Below are 13,453 nucleotides of genomic sequence, written 5' to 3' on the forward strand. Positions count from 1 at the left end.
TCAACAGTCTGTGCCCCCGATACCTCTCCATCTGCTACTGTCCCCAAGCCTGGATCTCTTTCAAGACGAGAAAAAAAAGCAACTTTCCGTCTTCAATGAACGAAGGGCCATCTGGTATTTTCTGCAGAAGGTTCTTCCCTGGTACAAATTTTTAAATCAATCCGGCCAGGCGCGCGGAGGCCCATAATGGCTCTGACATGTCCCTGTGTTATGACCTCATCAGACAATATGCAGAGCCAGGGCACAGAGCGGTGAAATTCCACCAGAAGGTTCCATTCGGCCCATGATGTCTCGTGCGCCTATCCCGACACATACTGGTACTCGAGAGCGGCCACGGCTGACGACATGCGTCGCCAGCCCACTAACGTGACAGGTAGCAGGGTTTGTAATTGGAGCTGATCAGTACGCCATATGCCACTCGTCTCCTAGTGCCAAATCTCCGCCCCCACCCGCTCCCGCCACCCCTCTGATGCTTGGCACACTCTGGCTCCCACGGAAAAAAAGCCCTCCACTTCATTAAGAAAGTAAACACAAGTGCTGTCTGAAGTGTCTAATTAGTCCCCTAATTACTCCCTGCTCGTTACTAATGCAAATTAGATTACGCTGCTTAACTTCATCGTGTCCACAACGCCGATGTTAATTGAGGCCTTTTGAAATTAAATTACTCGCTAATTAGCATATCAAAACCATTAATTCTGTGCCAGAGAGAAAGAGAAAAAAAAACAACAACAAACGCCAAGTTTTGCTAATGAGTTTTGCTAATTGAATATGTACGTTCAATATTGAGTTTTTGCTAGCCGGGCCCCGTTCAAGAAGCTACTTAGCCACTTGTGCGAGCGAGTTCAAAGGGAAAGGAAGCCAGTCTCGTGTCGTTAAAGGCAGCACTCGAATGTTTTGTGAATATTTTCTTATTTGGCGGCACGTGGGTAACGCTTGGTGAATGAAACAAATACGTCTTTGATAGTAGTTGACATTTTTAAAAAAATGCAAAAAACTATAATACAACTGTGCTAAAGTTAAATTGTCAAATCACAAAAAATGACTAAGCAGCCTCCAAAGGATTTTTTTTTTTTTAGAAGGAAGTCTCTAATGTTCCACAAGGCTGCATTTATTTAATCAAAAATACATAAAAACTGTAATATTGTGAAATATTTATTTAAATTACTTTCTATTAAAAAAAAGGAATTTATTCTTGTTATGGCAAAGCTGAATTTTAAGAAACCATTAATCTTAATGTCACATCATCCTTCAGATTTGGCGCTTATGAAACATTTCTTAAAGGTATCAATGTATAAAACAGCTGTGCTGCTGAATATTTTTGTGCAAACTGTGATTTTTTTTTTACAAGATTCTTTAATTAATAAAAAGTAAAAAAGGAATTTATTTTAAACAAATATTTTTAAACAACCCCAACTTTTGAACGGTAGTGTACGGTGACATGATAAAAGTCTATTATTTCCTAAAATTTATATGAAGTTTGTATAAATCTCAGAAAGTGCCTTTTAGCAGAGAGCTGATTAAGGGGTAGATATATAAATTACCTGATTTAAAAAAATGAATTACTGAATAACGCTATGTAAGCTTTTCACTTTTTCTCAAGCACAATCAAAAGTGAAGATCTCATCAGTTTCACCGCACTGAAAAACTTTCAAACTTCTAACGCAGTCGCAGGCGTCCATTCAGAATGAATACGTTCACGCCGTTAATTCATGTAATCTACAGAGGCGACGAAAGGCTTAAGAAATCTCAAGTCGTTTTTTCTTTAAATGTAAATGACTACGATTAAATTTAACACTTCCCTTTTCGGCACCCCCACGCACACTTCAACCCAATATCCGTCCAATATGGATTTCCGAAAGATTCCATTCAACGCTCTCAAAGTCTCATTTTAATACTATCTCCAACTTCTCATTTGAATACAGACCTAATGGAAGAGGTGTAGAAGAGAAAAGAAATTGAATAGTGAAATTGAGAGGTAGCCACACAAAAAATTAAATAACCGTGATAATTAGATGTAAAGATATTATAATTTCTTTACAGGGATGCATTGAAAATGCTGCTCTACAACATTTGGCCTAATTGTCAGAATTACCATATTAACCAGTTACCATTTGAGTAAGTTGATTAAAAAATTGATTATTCGTCTATTTCTTTTAAGAGTTTCTTAATCAAAATCTAACATCCTTGAAAAATTAATTTGAAGCCCCTCTTATCAGTTAATTAAATCTGGTTGGAAGTCATTTTTCTGTGAAGCGTGATTAGACAGCGCACTGTTCTGTACTGTTCGGGCCGCATGACGTTAGAAAACTTTTCAATGTCTCATCAAACATTCAGAAATAAGAAGAATAGAATTTCTTTGAAGGGCTGTCGCTTCTCTCATTCTTTTTTTTCCCTTTTTTAAACTATGCCTTTCTGATAAATTACGCTATACCCGAAAGATCTCTCACTCTCATTAACACATTCTCATTACCAGGCAGGAATATAAGGAAAAGAGAAAGAGAGAGAGAGAGAGAGTGTGTGTGTGTGTGTGTGTGTGTGTGTGTGTGTGTGTGTTGGGGGACCGGACGAGAGAATAATACTTTTGCAGGATGGATGGCTGTATGGAATTATTTCCTCATATAATCCAGCAGTGTGTGTGTGTGTGTGTGTGTGTGTATATATTTGAGGTGTTTCTGAACTGCTGTCTCGGCTGGAGGTGAACCTTTAGCCAAATTAAAGAAAGAGGAGAAGCCAAAGATACAAATGTGCTTTTCAGACAAGCAAAAAGCAGCCTTTTAGTTTTTTCAGAGCAACTCTAACAGTACGGCATCCCAGATTCCTCAGACAGAGGATCTAAGGGGGCGATAAGTCATATTTGACAAAGTAAAGCTTAACACATATTTCATTACAATAAAATACATTGTAATATCAATATCTTTGGAACGTCTCTGTGGACAAAGTTGTCAAGAAGATAAGACAGTGCATGTCAGAGACGGGTGAGAAGGAGGCTTCGGCTGGAGAGGCGCGTCGCTCTGAAAGTCAGCCAACACACACGGCGCTAAAACGATTTCGCCAGACAACCTTGGGATGAGCTGCTGAGGACGACACATTAATATACCAAGATAAAACAGGTGATGAGACACTAATTCTATTTTTTACTGGAATAGCCACATATATTTTCTTTCATTTCCCCCTCTTCCTATTGCATTACGCTCATTCTTTATCTGTAAAATAGGGTGGCCAACTAATCGGAGCATTTATCAAATTCCTCACATTCAGCATTTATTTTGGGGGGTTTCCATAACATGAAGTACAGAGTTTCCAGGGCTTGACTGACCACACGCAAACCTATGAGTCTTACTGACCACAGCAGTGGATAATAAACCCCATTTGAGAACTAAAAAAAACTATTGAACGTTTATCGAAAAGACAAGAGAACTTAATGGACGGCAGCCAGGCTACTCTTCATCCACATCGTCTCCCTCAAGGTGTGAGTGAGACCACGAGTTTTGCTTCCTGCAGGGAGTGGGTCAATTAGTCTGATTAGGTGTTTATTGATTGATTGGGGGATGCTGATTACTCCACTGAGGGGTTCGGCTTACTGCCAGTCAATCAAGCACCGCTTTGGTTCCTAATGCAGCCACCTCATGTTTTGTTTTTTGTTTTTTCACTCATATTCTCCTTCCAAATCAGACCTGTCAAATTTTCAGAAAAGCATTATCTGTTTCAAATAAAATTAACCTTTTGGACAAGAAGGAGAGAAAAGTAAAGTAACCGGACGGGCTGAACACTTCACATTTTTATTACAAAAAAATTACAATAGTCTATTGTCAAAACATTTCAGGAAAAAAAAAATGGTACTTGATTGGGCCACTTATGAACAGGTTTGAACCAGTTTTCAAATCAGAATCCAAAGTGAAACAAAATCCAAATTATCAAACATGTTGCCTGCAGGGTTTAGGCTTTTTGTTTTGCAGGGGAGTGTGAGGGACAAGCCATGGCTGTGTTTTTGAAATTAGCCATGGCAAGCTGGTGTGCGGAAAGTGATTGCTCTAAACCGCGGAGCGTTACCGGGAGGGACGGTGGAGGTTTGCACTCACAGACGTCTCAGCCTAATAGCACCCAGGAGATGTGCTGGAAACTTCTTTCTGGCCAGCTTTTTACAAACACCCAGCATAAAGCCTCATAAAAGACCTGACTCGTCAGAGATGTCGACTTCGGCCTAACTCATCGCTGTAAACGTTTCCTCCTTCCCTTCAACTCCAAAACTGGCTGTAGATGTAAAAAAAAAAAAAATCTATCTATCTATCTATCTATCTATCTATCTATCTATCTATCTATCTATCTATCTATCTATCTATCTATCTATCTATCAGCAAGTTTTAGAGAGTGTTAACTTTTTTAGATTTACATGTTACTTTTTTTGCTCATACCTTTAAAGCAAATCATAAATTTATGCCTTGAATAAATTCTGCATTTGTGTTTTATCCATTACAAACAGATTGTAAAAATTTCAAAATAAATCTGGGGGAAATACAAAACGAAATAAAAAAAGATGTGACAGTTGATGTGATAGAGGAGGACAGTGGACAGTGGTCATAATGCCCTGTTTTTTCTTATCTGCAGATTTCATAAAACTTTTTTCTCTAATTGTTCTTCTACCTGCAGGAAATTTATTATTTTCTTCTTTTTTTTCTCTATGAACCGCACAGCTATTATGGCAACCAAACACTTAACAAAAGATCACACAAGAAAAAGTCCTTCCTCACGACCTATTCAAAAAATCCAGGCATAGAAACATCTTAATGTGATAAAATGCTGTGTGCAAACTCTTTAAATAAATTTAATCAGGTTTTAATGCAAGGAATAGGTTTACATCTGAGGCTTCAGCCTTTCATCTGTTCACCATTTTATCTGATAAAAACGATCGCTTGATTGAAAAGAAATGAAGTAAAGATTAGGTATGCTAGTTTCAAAATTAAGCATACAATCACAACACCTTTCTCTCTAGAGTTATCTGCAACTTTTATCATGTAGACTCCTTTAATAAAATCCGGGCATGGGTCATGTCAGGAAAGGTAATTCAAATTGAAAGTGAAAAATTACCATAGAATGCCATGTCATCCCAATATCAAAGCAATGCAATTCCTCCTCATAAAAAAAGCGCATGTGTGCGGAGGAACATGAATTTGGCCATCATTCCTTTTTTAATTAAAGCATTCAGTCCCCTTTCAACGCGAGTTCAAGGATGCCAGGAGACTAATTAATTTGAAAAGGTATGATGTCTGTGCACAAATGTCTTCGGACACACAGATTTAAAAGGGAAAGGGGAAAAAGGGAAGTGGTGTGTGGCCAAGTATGGTGGCCCATACTCAGAATTTGTGCTCTGCATTTAACCATCCAAGTGTACACACAGTAGTGAACATACACCCGGAGCAGTGGGCAGCCAATGCTGCGGCGCCCAGGGAGCAGTTGGGGGTTCGGTGACTTGCTCAAGGGTCTCACCTCAGTCGTGGTATTGAGGGTGGGAAGAGTGTTGGTTATTCACTCCCCCCCCACCTACAATCCCTGCCGGACCTGAGACTCGAACCCACGACCTTCAAGTTACAAGTTCAACTTTCTATCCATTAGGCCACGACTGCCCCATAACGAATATGGAATAAGAGAGAGGTAAGAAAGAAAGAGTTCGAGAGGTCACACCACTTCAAGTCGCCCTGGTGTCATTCGGTGATCAGAGTTGAAAACAGATCAGGGCTGGAGTTTGCCTTTTTGGTATGTGGGTGGGCGCGAGTGTGAAAGCCTGGATAAAGCCTATCAAATAGCTGCAAAGAGGACATCAATGGAAAACAGCTCAAAAATCGCTCATGACTTATTTATTTAGCTACAGCTATTTTAGTTCAAATGTAGCACTATATAGACAGTCACGGGTGTCAGCACCCATTGAAGCTCTGCTATAAAGTACAAAGTATATTAAAGCTATGCTGAAAAAGACACACACATCAGCTTTTTCTAAATCTGACATTTTAAAAATGTTACAAAAAAAGTGAGGATGGATTTGTAACGTTTGCATTTTTCTTTTCACACTTACACACATTTATATACATGTAAAATAAACTACTATAAAACAACAAATTTTAATTTAAATTTAGTTCTTTTATGCTGCAATAACATAGTCAAAGTAAATATTTAAAAAGCCTTAAACAGTACATGCAATAATTATTTAGTCCGCTTAAAATTAAATGTGAATGAAAAGTAAATTTTATAATATTAAAAAAAAAAAATTCCAAAGCACTTTGTTTATTCATACAAACCAGAGTTTTAAAAAGCCAGTAAAAAAAAAAACTGTGGGAATGAAATAAAAAGTGTGTGACAGAGAGAAAACAAAGCACAAAACTTATCCACTCCTGTGGAAAAGTCCTGGACTGGAGTGGTAATCCTAGGTTTAGCGGCTGGGTTATTTCCCAGGGAAAAGGGGGTACGGATGTAGAATCCCATTACAGATGTCAGCCGACTGGCAGTGACCGCGAGGGCAGACATCATACCGGTACAGAGCCCCATCGTGCCCCCAACCTACCGGCAAGAAAAGCTCAACCGGTATGAAGTCTGACCGGCTCCCCTAACCCACCCACCCCTCCTTCACTCCACGACCCTCTGTAGGAAAATACTCTCCCTGACTTCTCCCTTTAGCGCTCCGATGAATAGAGAGTGAGGGGCTGTCTGTGTGTGTGGAGGGGGGTTACTATACAATTATTCAGATAACAGCTGGGGATAATATAGTGGCAGATGTCCCCTGGTCAACAATGCTCAAAGACCACAGCCGAGAGCAAAACGCAACTCTAACCAACGGTTAGCAGCGCTCATCACACATTTTAAAACTAAGAGCAGAAATCAATCTTTTTTTTTCTTCTTCATTTTTCTGAAAATATATATTTGCTCCTCCTTCTGAGCTATTTTAACAAATGCTGGTTTTAGAGAAGAAAAAAAAAGAGTAACAAAATTCACTTCAGTACACCCGTTTAGAATATAAACTACTAAATTAGTGAAAATAATAATAAAAAAATATTTATAGTTTCTCTTTTTTTATGTTTTTCTATATATTTCAACAAAACCTACCTAAATATTTTTTTTTTTCTGTGTCTTTGAGTCTGTGTCCATGTGTAAAAGCCCTTGCATTATTTGGCGTGTGATGGTTAGCGCTAGATAACGTGCTTTTTTCTGCAGCGCGAGTGTGTTGCGCTGCGCTTCTCGCACTCTTCACCCCCCACCAAGACAAGACACTTCACCACAAAAGCGTCAGAGGAGAGGAAAAAAAGACAAGCCCTTACACAACACAAAGAAATGTATGGATTTGGATATTTATAACATGATATACATTTTGAAAATGTGATTTCTTTGGAAGGAGAATGCAAAGTGTGTAAGAAAGTTGTGTAGGAATTGCAAGAGGGGCAGAAGAAAAAGGGGCAGAATGCGTCAATCAAAAACAGAAGGATGAATCTGATTTTGTTTTACACATGGTTAAAAGATAATTCTGTCAGAAGATGTATCACGTTCGTCCATTTCAAATGCAAATAACTTAAGTAGGCATCCCCTTGTTACCCATTACTAATACCATAAAAGAAACCAACACTTCTCCATTCCGCTGCTACTTTACGGATTAGCGAATGAAAATTAGATGCATTTATATGGTTATTACTTATATGGTCACACAGTGGAGAGGGGGATTTATCCAAGCGTACAGTGCAGAGCCAGAAACTCCCTCAGGAACGAACCGCTCACACCTTCGGCGGCTGGGGGTGGATTAGAGTTTTAAACCCGGACTAAGGTTTACTGCGGCCGGCAACACTGACAAGAATTCCTCCTGCCATTGCCGCCCAACAAAGCCAGGCAATGCGGAGAGAATAAAAGATCAGAGGTTTTCTCCTCTTCTGTTTAGGCAGAAGTTTTCAGTAATCACCATCGCTGTTTTGAGAGCTTAGCGTTTGGCGTCACGAGCGGAATTTTATCAGCGATAGAACTGGGCTTCTCTGGAAAACTTTACTAAGACGCATTCAAACAAGCCGCAGCTGTCACTCTGACATAACATCACGTCTTTTGTGACAGTGCCGAAAGTTTGCTCCCATCTCTCCCAAAGAGCTTTACTGATGCGCCTGCTCTCCGCCGTTCTCTGATGGACATGATGGCTTGTCAGCGTTACGCTGGGGTTTTTTAAATATACAGCGAATGGCGTTATAAAGACCTTCGCGGAGGGGGTGAAGGCTCGAGGGGGGAGACGGCGGACTGAGAGAAAATCCATAACACAAATACAGCTGTCAGCTGGAACACAAAGTTAGCAGAAGCAGCTTCGGTGGCTACAGGGAGCAAGTTTATGACTTCAGGTTGCATCCTCCCTTAGACACTATCTTGGCCTCAACAATCAATACACAATGTTCTTCATCAAACAAACAGGTACTTGAATCATTTCGGTCAAAAAAGGCTAGTTGCAAATGGTTCACTTTCCACCCGCGTCTGCGGCCCCGAACTGCCAATAATCTCTCCTGAGGTGCTCGGCTAATGGATATAGAGAAATAATGATCAACGACTCAGACTCAAGTACTGTCATTTCCGTCCAGTGAACACCCTGCTTTTCCCTCTACCACATTTCCCCAGCTCATCGGAAATGGGCCCTTCCTCTCTCTAAGCAAACGCTAGGGTCATTCTTTAAGACAGTCATCACCTCTTAACAGCCTGGCACTCTCCTGAAACTCGGCGTGAAGCCTCCCCATACAGGAAACCTTGTGTGCGAAAACCAAAAAACTGCAAAAAAAAATGTGCCACTGAGGTCACGGTAAAGAGAAACTGTGCTTAAGGGTTCAAGTAGAGACTTAAATTCACATTGGGAATAAATACACCATAAATAAAACAACGTCTAGCAGCATCTTAGGCTGAAAGATCGTAGAGACGGCACTTCCGTACTGCAATCTGGTCTCTCTCAAAGTTGAAACTGTTAATGCCAGATCTTTTCGATATCAACTAATCAGATCAACATTGTCATCTGTAAAACATCCGTCACTCTGGTCTCTTTTTGGGTTTTAATTTACAGATGCAGAAGTTGGCTGAAATTGCTTTAGTGTAAATTTTTTCCTTTTTTCCCCCTTTCAAGGCTCAGAGTCTGAGGAGAAAATGACACCACTCTCCGACTAGCAATAAAAGCAGCCCTCACTGTCTAAAAACGTGCATAATTTATTATTCACATCCACTAAAAAATGTTCAGCCTCGTTCCACCAAAAATCATCTTCAATTAAAACCACATGTTTAATCTACGGCTGGTGGTGGTTGCCGCTGGTCAGTGCCGGAGCTGGTACATTCAAAGACGCAAACAAGCGTAAAAATTCCAGCCTGACCTTTCACGTAAGGTCAGCTGAAATATGAAAGGGAGAACATAGACACAACATATTTCACACAAACACGTTTTGGAGAGCAGAGGTGGCCAAAAGTACGGTTGACAAAAAAATATTCCTAATTAGTTAGAGATGGATATGTATTGCTCTTCAAAATGCTTTGGTTAAAAATGCACTTGTGTGAAAACTAACATTATTTTTGGAACCGTAAAAGAGTTTAATGGTGGAAATGCCATGTGAGGGTCTAAGGGACAGTGCTTCACGAGAACCAGAGTGCTTTGTGTTAAAACCACCCGTGATATTGAAAAACTTAAATATACCTCTAAATCACTTGACTGAGGCTCATCTGAATTTGAAAAGAGAGCACACACACACACACTAAATGCTTTTTGCACAGCACACATCGACATATATTTGCATTAGCAGAAAACTGGTTGTTTAAATAAAGTTTCAATCACCGAATGTTCCTAAAATATGCATCAAAAAGCAACATGCCTAAATGTACACCTGGCATCAAGATAGTCTCAACATCAACGTCCAAAACAAACACATTCCAGACCTTCTCTACCCAGAAAAATATCCACAGTGGGCTGAATACCACCCTATAATGCAATCCACACATTCATCAAAATAACATATTTAAAAGACCTCCGAAAATGAGGTTAGTAGTCTGTATAAACATGAAGAACAGCATAAAACAATCACTTATCACAAAACAAGTGATATATCAATTATAACCAGAACTCTAAAGTAATCTGGTGTCCGCCGTTAGAAATGGAGTGCTAAAACTATCAGCTGAGGTGTAGCTGTTGCCGCTTGCAGCTGCTTGACGGCCATGCAAGTAACTAAATTACCCACTTTACTGCCATTTTCATGCCCCTTCTGAACAAAATGCTGTATTCTTTATCAACTTCATGAATTATCACATTTAATCTAAGCACATACCATCATTCAATCACTCCACTCATCTATCGCACAAGCAGATCAAATGGAAATTGTATTCATCACTTTATGCTTATGTTCATCTACATTTACACATTTCAATTAGCAGGGAATCTGTTTATTATAAGAGGCAATATAGCAAAGAACGGACATTGTAAAAACAAACAAGTACAGCTCTGAGACAAAAAAAAAAGTGTTTTAGTTCCACAAAAAAATAATTTGTCTTGACACACAGATGTGTTTATAAAAAAATATATATATATTATTTTATGAAAGCATACCAAAGCCCTTTTATGCAAGTTTAAATGCTGTTAGTAAAATAATAATAATAATAATAATAATAAGATTACATAATTAAAAGATTAAACTAATTGAAAATGTCAGAAACATTTTACTGCAAAGCAAATAATTTAGCATTCTCCCTCATGGTTCAATAAAACGTTCATCATGTGATTTAATATAGGTACAGTTGCATTGCGCAGTAAATGTCAACAGTGAATTAAGCAAAGACTCACCTATACTTTCTTTTAGATTTAAATTAATTGTGTCCAAAGCTCCATCAATCAGTTCTTAATAACGTGAGATTTACACACACTGCCAGATTATGAGGAAGATGATGATGTAAATATGTATTTTTCTGTGACTTATGTAAAGATGTATTCTTAAAAAGCAAGTACAGAAAGAGAGCGAAATTATAGTGTACTTGGTTCAACTCCTGAGCTGTAGTTCCCTCTGCAGAATCACTTTTAATGCTCCGGACTGACATCTTGAAATTGGTGCTGGTTTGTTTTGTGTTAGTTTTGCTGTTGCGAGTGTTTGAGGGTGAAACTAACAGCGCTGATTTGATCACGAAAAGAATAACAATCAATTAACTGTACGGTTTAAAAAAACTAAGGAAAAAGTTCATCTTGTTCATGCATCTGTGTAAAAATGAATCACTAGCCTAAAATAAAAACATTAAGTTTTGCATCACTTAAGTTAGTCACGAATCTGTCTCTTAATTCGTAGGCGAGGTGAAAACTGACCAGTTAAAATGATGATAATAAAAAAATAAAAATATGATGTTTTTGAAGTGCAAATGTAATACTTTTTCATCTGTTTTAACTCTTATTTTGCATCCATACGAACCTTAATAATCTCGCTGTAATTGATGCATTTGAATAAATTATTATAAACAGGCTAATTCAGTGTTAATCTTATTTTTATATATATTTTATTTAATTCGTAACATTTTTATTATTTAATTGTCTCAGTAACACATCTGTACAATCGACACTAAACACTATAAATAAACTTCAATAGCCTACATTCGCTTTATTTATCTTCACTTCCGTTATAATAAATTATTATGTCTTAACACAATCTTATATAAATTAAAACTTACCAGTCAGAAGTTATGGGCTATTTGCCTAAAATCATAGCAGTATTTGCTGAAGGCCTGTTAAAAACAATCAGCATGACGGATAAGAAAAAAATGAAGCCAACTTGCATAAAATAACCGTAGGCTAATTTAACTTTTTAGTTATGCTTCGGTGTTGTTTGTTAACTTAAATTGTTCATAAGGAGAGTTTTGTTGCCAAGGCCAAGCAATATCTGACTTCTACATTTCTGTGGAAGCAGCGCTGGTCTTTGGGAGGAACATATATATATATATACAATACATAAAATAAAATAAATAAATGCACACTAACATAGATGTATTCCAAATTACTTTATCTGATCTGTCAAAAAGTTTTTTGTTTGTTTGTTTTTTTTTCGTTTTGATCAGATTTCAAAGCAGGTGATTTTCAAACTCAGTTGCACATGTTCCCTAAACTTGTTTTTTTCACGATCGGGGTTAATTTTTATCTAAAACATATCCACGTTATTAATTATGGATTTTATCAGAAATGCGCAGATCTGTAATTCATATTCAATTAGGCTATTATGCTCTCGTACAGAACACGCTTTCATCTCCGGTTTAAATGTGTGAAGTAAAAAAAAGTTACGTCGTCAAATCTATTGCGACACTGAGAGCTTTAGTATCCCATTTGCAAATGTCTAAAAAAATACACTGACTCTAATATTTCCTTCTATTGATCTGAATAAGTGTGTGTGTGTGTGATAACGCATCCTTGCATTCAAATCTGGGATACATTTTAATATTATAAACGCTTAATATCGCGAGGACCAAACAGGAAGAAGAAAGAAAGAAAAAGAAGAAGTAAAAAGTGGATTTGAACCTGTTAGGATATTGTGAAGAACTCTACTTTCACTCTACGGTTGGACCATGTGGATGTGTCCCTCCAGCTCTCGTGAATGTCCCAGTGATTCCAGAAACCTTCAGCAGAGCGACGCAAAAGGAAAAAAAAATCCTGTTCTACGAGTGATGTCTTCAGACCATTACTTTCAACGACAACTGTCTTTATTTGTCTTCCTTTCCTTTTTGACTGGCTTCCTCTTTCAGACTGGTCACTCAGTAGGGTGATAAGTGGAAACAATAATCGTGCACTAGCTCAAAGGCTGCATGGTTCCAGCGCTCCTCAAAGTTCATGAAGAACAAGCACGCCGCTCTTTACGCCTCCTCGTCGCTTCAGGTCTTCTCGGTTTCTTTCAGTTAGTCACGCGGTGAGTTTTCCTAAAGTCCCAATAATGCTTCTCGCTGGAGTTTTTGGCATCTCGTCTGTTCCTCGCTCATTCGCAGAGAAATCAGTGTTGAATTACTCCGCTTGTGTCTTGTGTTGGCGATGTGTTAGGGGACAGTTTGGTCTACCGTAAAGCGTCTAGAACGGGAGCGCACACATCTTCTGCGCTGCTGCTGCTTGAAGCACAACACAAAACCCCGCGCGCTGCAGACGCTGATCTCTTCACCTGCACGCGCATCGCGGGTTTAGTTTGGCCATTGTGGTTACCGACGAGCAACAGCTGTTAGTCAAAGGATAGACTCACCACGGGAACCGTTACCTGTTCCTCATCTATTCCTCAGCAAATAACAAGTTTGTTCTTGCTGCTTGCCATCATTCAATCATACTTTGATTTGTTGCCAATAATTGTTAGAAAATTAGATTTAGTTCTAAATATTCTTCTTCATCTTATTATTATAATAGTAGCCTAATTATTCTTTAAAAAGTGTAAAATCTTTAAAATGTTATAGATAGATATATAGAGAGATAACA

At 38.4% G+C, this 13,453-nt stretch overlaps 1 protein-coding gene across 1 annotated transcript in view; it reads right to left on the reverse strand.

The window, feature by feature from the left end:
• Nucleotides 1–13,086, reverse strand: part of LOC306855391 (forkhead box protein P4-like) — a 137,119-nt gene extending 124,033 nt beyond the window's left edge. Inside the window, exon 1 of the mRNA XM_079394087.1 lies at nt 12,521–13,086. The gene's annotated coding sequence lies outside the window, so the exon portion shown is untranslated. The remainder of the gene's footprint in view (nt 1–12,520) is intronic.
• Nucleotides 13,087–13,453: the final 367 nt, after the last annotated feature.

The sequence above is a fragment of the Barbus barbus genome (assembly GCF_936440315.1).
Source record: "Barbus barbus genome assembly, chromosome: 35".
NCBI classification, from domain to species: Eukaryota; Metazoa; Chordata; class Actinopteri; order Cypriniformes; family Cyprinidae; genus Barbus; species Barbus barbus.